Raw genomic sequence first — 6,000 nt, forward strand, 5'->3', positions numbered from 1 at the left:
ATAGTCATCATAAACTTTAATATAAGATACAAGTGTTATGCACAGAATTAGAGATATACTTCTCCTTAATGCAACCGCTGTGTCAGATTTCAAAAAACCTTTACGGAAAAAGCACACCATGCAGTAATCTGAGTACAGCGCTCAGACACAAAAAACAAGCCATACACATATCCGCCATGTTGTGGAGTCAACAGAAGTCAGAAATAGCGTTATAAATATTCACTTACCTTTGATGCTCTTCATCAGAATGGACTCCCAGGAATCCCAGTTCCACAATAAATGTTTGTTTTGTTCGATATAGTCCATAATTTATGTACAAATACCTCCTTTTAGTTTGCGCATTCAGTTCACAAATCCAAACTCAGGAGGCGCGGGCAAGGTCCAGGCGAAAGTTCAGATATTACAGTTTACAGTTCGTAGAAACATGTCAAACGATGTATAGAATCAATCTTTAGGATGTTTTTAAATCTTCAATAATGTTCCAACCGGAGAATTCCTTTGTCTTTAGAAATGCAATGGAAAGTAGGTCGCTCTCACGGCCACGCGCATGACCAACTCATGGCCTTCTGGGAGACCCCTTAGTGAAACAGCTCTCATTCTCTCCCCTTCACAGTAGAAGCCTGAAACAAGGTTCTAAAGACTGTTGACAGCTAGTGGAAGCCTTAGGAAGTGCAATATGACCCCACAGACACTGTATATTCGATAGGCTAAGACTACAACTACAAACCTCAGATTTCCCCTTCCTGGTTGAATTTTGTTCTCAGGTTTTTTCCTGCTATATGAGTTCTGTTATACTCACAGATTCAAACAGTTTTAGAAACGTCAGAGTGTTTTCTTTCCAAATCTACTAATAATATGCATATCCTAGCATCTGGGCCTGAGTAGCAGGCAGTTTACTCTGGGCACGCTTTTCATCCGGACGTAAAAATACTGCCCCCTACCCCAAAGAAGTTAAGCATGTCCCAGTTTTGGTCACCAAACAGTACGAACTCTGAAGATAGATGGGGGCAATCAATTCACATATGGTGTCCAGGGCTGGAGGACGAGGGGAGTCTATAACAAGCGGCAACATTGAGAGACTTGTTTCTGGAAAGGTGGATTTTAAAAGTAGAAGATGGTGGATAGACAGACTGGTAGTCTATATTGTCACTATGAATGGTGGATAGACAGACTGGTAGTCTATATTGTCACTATCAATGGTAGATAGACAGACTGGTAGTCTATATTGTCACTATGAATGGTGGATAGACAGACTGGTAGTCTATATTGTCACTATGAATGGTGGATAGACAGACTGGTAGTCTATATTGTTACTATGAATGGTGGATAGAGAACAGGATAGACAGACTGGTAGTCTATATTGTCACTATGAATGGTGGAGTGTTCATTAGATGGAGTGTTAATTAGATGGAGTGTTCAGTAGATGGAGTGTTCAGTAGATGGAGTGTTCAGTAGATGGAGTGTTCGGTAGATGGAGTGTTCAGTAGATGGAGTGTTCAGTAGATGGAGTGTTCAGTAGATGGAGTGTTCAGTAGATGGAATGTTAAAGATCATGTTGCTATAGGTTACTATTAAACTGTGTATGGTGCAATAGATGATAGGACACAAAACACACTGTTGACCATTTAGAAATAATCAAATAAAACAATCACCTAACAATCATATATCTTGTTAAAAAAAACTTGTAATCATTCTTTGTATGATAACTAGTACAAAATATTTCGATAATTGTGCACATTTTCGCACTAATTATTAATTTACAAAGTATAGATGACGGGAGTCTTATTCTGAAGAAATCCCGGAAGTTCTTCTTGCCTGCTTCACAAGGCATTACCATATAGATTGACAGAGGCCTATAATGGCCAATAGGCTGTTTAAGCATGTTCAGCACCATTTAGGGCTTCCACCATTTTCAAGGGGTCAAAGTAGTCAACTAGGTGGGGATTCCTATGGGTTGTCGCATCAATGGCTCTGCCCATGCTGTAACAGATCAAATGAAATCAAGCTTTATTTATACAGTACATTTCAGACATGAAACACAATGTGCTTCACAGTAAAAAAAAAAATAGAAAAAATGGATGAAAATAAAAACTAAAATATTTAGTACACAACAAATATAAAGGAGCATAAAAAAACAAAAGAGTACGACTAAAAGTTTCGGCCCCCCCCCAGGTTCTCTGGCAGGCTATTCCAGAGGCTGGGGGCATAATAACTAAAGACTGGGGGCATAGTAACTAGAGGCTGGGGTCACAGTAACTAGAGCCTGGGGGCACAGTAACTAAAGACTGGGGCCACAGTAACTAGAGGCTGGGGTCACAGTAACTAGAGCCTGGGGGCACAGTAACTAGAGTCTGGGGGAAGTGTAACTAAAGGATAGGGGAAGTGTAACTAAAGGCCTGGGACATAGTAACTAAAGACTGGGGGAAGTGTAACTAAAGGCTGAGGCCATATTAACTAAAGGCCTGGGCCATAGTAACTAAAGACTGGGGAAAGTGTAACTGAAGGCTGGGGCCATAGTAACTAAAGGCTGGGGGCATAATAACTAAAGACTGGGGCCATAGTAACTAAAGAATGGGGCCATAGTAACTAGAGGCTGGGGGCATAATAACTAAAGACTGGGGGCAGAGTAACTAAAGACTGGGGCCATAGTAACTAGAGGCTGGGGGCATAGTAACTAGAGGCTGGGGCCATAGTAACTAAAGGCCTGGGCCATAGTAACTAAAGACTGGGGGAAGTGTAACTAAAGGCTGGGGGCATAGTAACTAAAGGCTGGGGCCATAGTAACTAAAGGCTGGGGGCATAATAATAACTAAAGGCTGGGGGCAGAGTAACTAAAGACTGGGGGCATAGTAACTAAAGACTGGGGGCATAATAACTAAAGGCTGGGGGCATAGTAACTAAAGGCTGGGGGCATAGTAACTAAAGGCTGGGGTAATAGTAACTAGAGACTGGGGGCACAGTAACTAGAGGCGGGGGCACAGTAACTAGAGACTGGGGCCAGAGTAACTAGAGGCTGGGGGCAGAGTAACTAGAGGCTGGGGGCAGAGTAACTAGAGGCTGGGGGCAGAGTAACTAGAGGCTGTCTCTCCATGCCTCTTGGTCCTAGGCTTTGGGATAGTTAAAAGGCTGTCTCTCCATGCCTCCTGGTCCTAGGCTTTGGGGTAGTTAATTAAAAGGCTGTCTGGATTGATTTAAATAAAATAAAATAGAAGAATATTATTAAAATTAATTCTAAAACTCACAGGCAGCCAGTACAGAGACCTTAAAACCAGTGTAATGTGTTCTCTGTCTGGTCTTGGTCAGCACCCTGCAGCATTCTGTATGTTTTACAGTACAGAGACCTTAAAACTGGTGTAATGTGTTCTCTGTCTGGTCTTGGTCAGCACCCTGCAGCATTCTGTATGTTTTACAGTGGTAGGCAGCAGCAGTCTCGTAAGCATTCATTCAAACAGCACTTTCATGAGTTTTGCCAGCAGCTCTTCACTCAGCTTCAAGCATTGCGCTGTTTAAACCTATCAACTCCCAATTATTCACCAATGTGAAGTGGCTAGCTAGTTAGCTGGGTGCGCGCTAATAGCGTTTCAAACGTCACTCGCTCTGAGACTTGCTCTGCAAGGGCCGAGGCTTTGTGGAGCGATGGGTAACGCTGCTTCGTGGGTGGCTGTTGTCAATGTGTTGCTGGTTCGAGCCCAGGTAGGAGGGAGGAGAGGGATGGAAGCTATACTGTTACAATACCAAACTATTGGCACAAAAAAAAAAAGAAGAAAGAAGAAAGTAAAAGTGCAATATGTGCCATGTAAAAAGCCAACATTTAAGTTCCTCGCTCAGAACATGAGAACATATGAAAGTTGGTGGTTCCTTTTAACATGAGACTTCAATATTCCAAGGTACGAGGTTTTAGGTTGTAGTTAATATAGTATTTATAGGACTATTTCTCTCTATACCATGTATTCCATATACCTTTGACTATTGAGATTCCCATATCTATAGCCTTCCCAACTGAGATTCCCATATCCATAGCCTTCTTCCCATCTGAGATTCCCAAATTCATAGCCTTCTTCCCAGAAACACCCTCATGTCTATTAACCTGACAGGAAGGATGGGTAAAGACTGTGTGTGGCCGCACAATAAAAAATTAATATCGGGGCCAGTTTGTCTGAGACCCCTGCAGAGATACTATTTCCTCTATTGTAACACTACCTACAGGATCGATATATTCTGTATGCCCTGTATTTCTTTGATGGCTGACTTTAAAGATCGCCATGTTTTCTTACCAGTTCAGAGATTCTCCGGTAGAGGTAAATGGCTCTAAAGAAGAGAATACTTCAAAATGAGAAGATCCTGCCATGGAAAAGACGACTGGGTGGACATAAAGTGGAAAGGAGGGGGAAATAACTCCCACCATGCAGCAGGACACCTTCAGCTGTGGGGTCTTTGTAATGCAGGTTTGATAGTTATACAGTGGGGAGAACAAGTATTTTATACACTGCTGATTTTGCAGGTTTTCCTACTTACAAAGCATGTAGAGGTCTGTAATTTGTATCATAGGTACACTTCAACTGTGAGAGACGGAATCTAAAACAAAAATCCTGAAAATCACATTGTATGATTTTTAAGTAATTAATTTCTCCCCACTGTATTTTCAATAATGAATGGTTAGCTGTTATGTGACAATTAGGTAAAAACTATCTTTTATGTTTTGGTGTAGATGGCCAAGGAAGTTGCACAGAACTTCCCCAACATCCCAAATGGTTATAGAACCTTCATATCAAATCAACGTTTATTTGTCACATGCTCCGAATACAACAGGTGTAGTAGACGTTACAGTGAAATGCTGACTACAACAGGTGTAGTAGACGTTACAGTGAAATGCTGACTACAACAGGTGTAGTAGACGTTACAGTGAAATGCTGAATACAACAGGTGTAGTAGACGTTACAGTGAAATGCTGAATACAACAGGTGTAGTAGACCTTACAGTGAAATGCTGAATACAACAGGTGTAGTAGACCTCACAGTGAAATGTTGAATACAACAGGTGTAGTAGACCTCACAGTGAAATGCTGAATACACAGTGAAATGCTGAATACAGCAGGTGTAGTAGACCTCACAGTGAAATGCTGAATACAACAGGTGTAGTAGACCTCACAGTGAAATGCTGAATACAGCAGGTGTAGTAGACCTTACAGTGAAATGCTGAATACAGCAGGTGTAGTAGACCTTACAGTGAAATGCTGAATACAACAGGTGTAGTAGACCTCACAGTGAAATGCTGAATACAGCAGGTGTAGTAGACCTTACAGTGAAATGCTGACTTACAAATTGAGTTTTTGATGTAATTGTCACATAACAGCTCATTATTGTCCCTCCCAAATGGATATAGAACACAGAAACACATGGTGAGTCTACTCTTCCTTAGCTTCAGCCATATACAATCTGAATTCTCTGTATCTCTTCAACTCAGATGGTAAAACTATTTTTAGTCATAAACATTGCGACACTTCCTCTTACTGCCTAACAAGTTTCTCTACCTTGTGCGGACACTATTTTCACGCCACTTCGATACAGATACGATTTTCGTTATATTTTAGAAAAGCATTTTCACGAACCATTTTCCTTAAAATAATTCAACTAATTCTCCTAACCTGCTGCGAAACAGTCACTGACGTATCGAAGTATTGTGTAAATAGTGTTTCTACCCTACAGCACCACCACCCTACAGCACCACCACCACCCTACAGCACCAGCACCCTACAGCACCACACCCAAACAGCCCCGTCTGATCAGACATCAACGACAAGACATCTACATCATTCAAAAGTGACCAAAACATCAGCCAGGAAGCATTGGAACTGAGAAGTGGTCTGTGGTCCCCACCTGCAGAACCACTCCTTTATTGGGGGTGTCTTGCTAATTGCCTATAATTTCCACCTGTTGTCTATTCCATTTGCACAACAGCATGTGAAATTTATTGTCAATCAGTGTTGCTTCCTAAGTGGAC

The sequence above is a fragment of the Oncorhynchus tshawytscha genome, linkage group LG10 (assembly GCF_018296145.1).
Source record: "Oncorhynchus tshawytscha isolate Ot180627B linkage group LG10, Otsh_v2.0, whole genome shotgun sequence".
Lineage (NCBI taxonomy): Eukaryota > Metazoa > Chordata > Actinopteri > Salmoniformes > Salmonidae > Oncorhynchus > Oncorhynchus tshawytscha.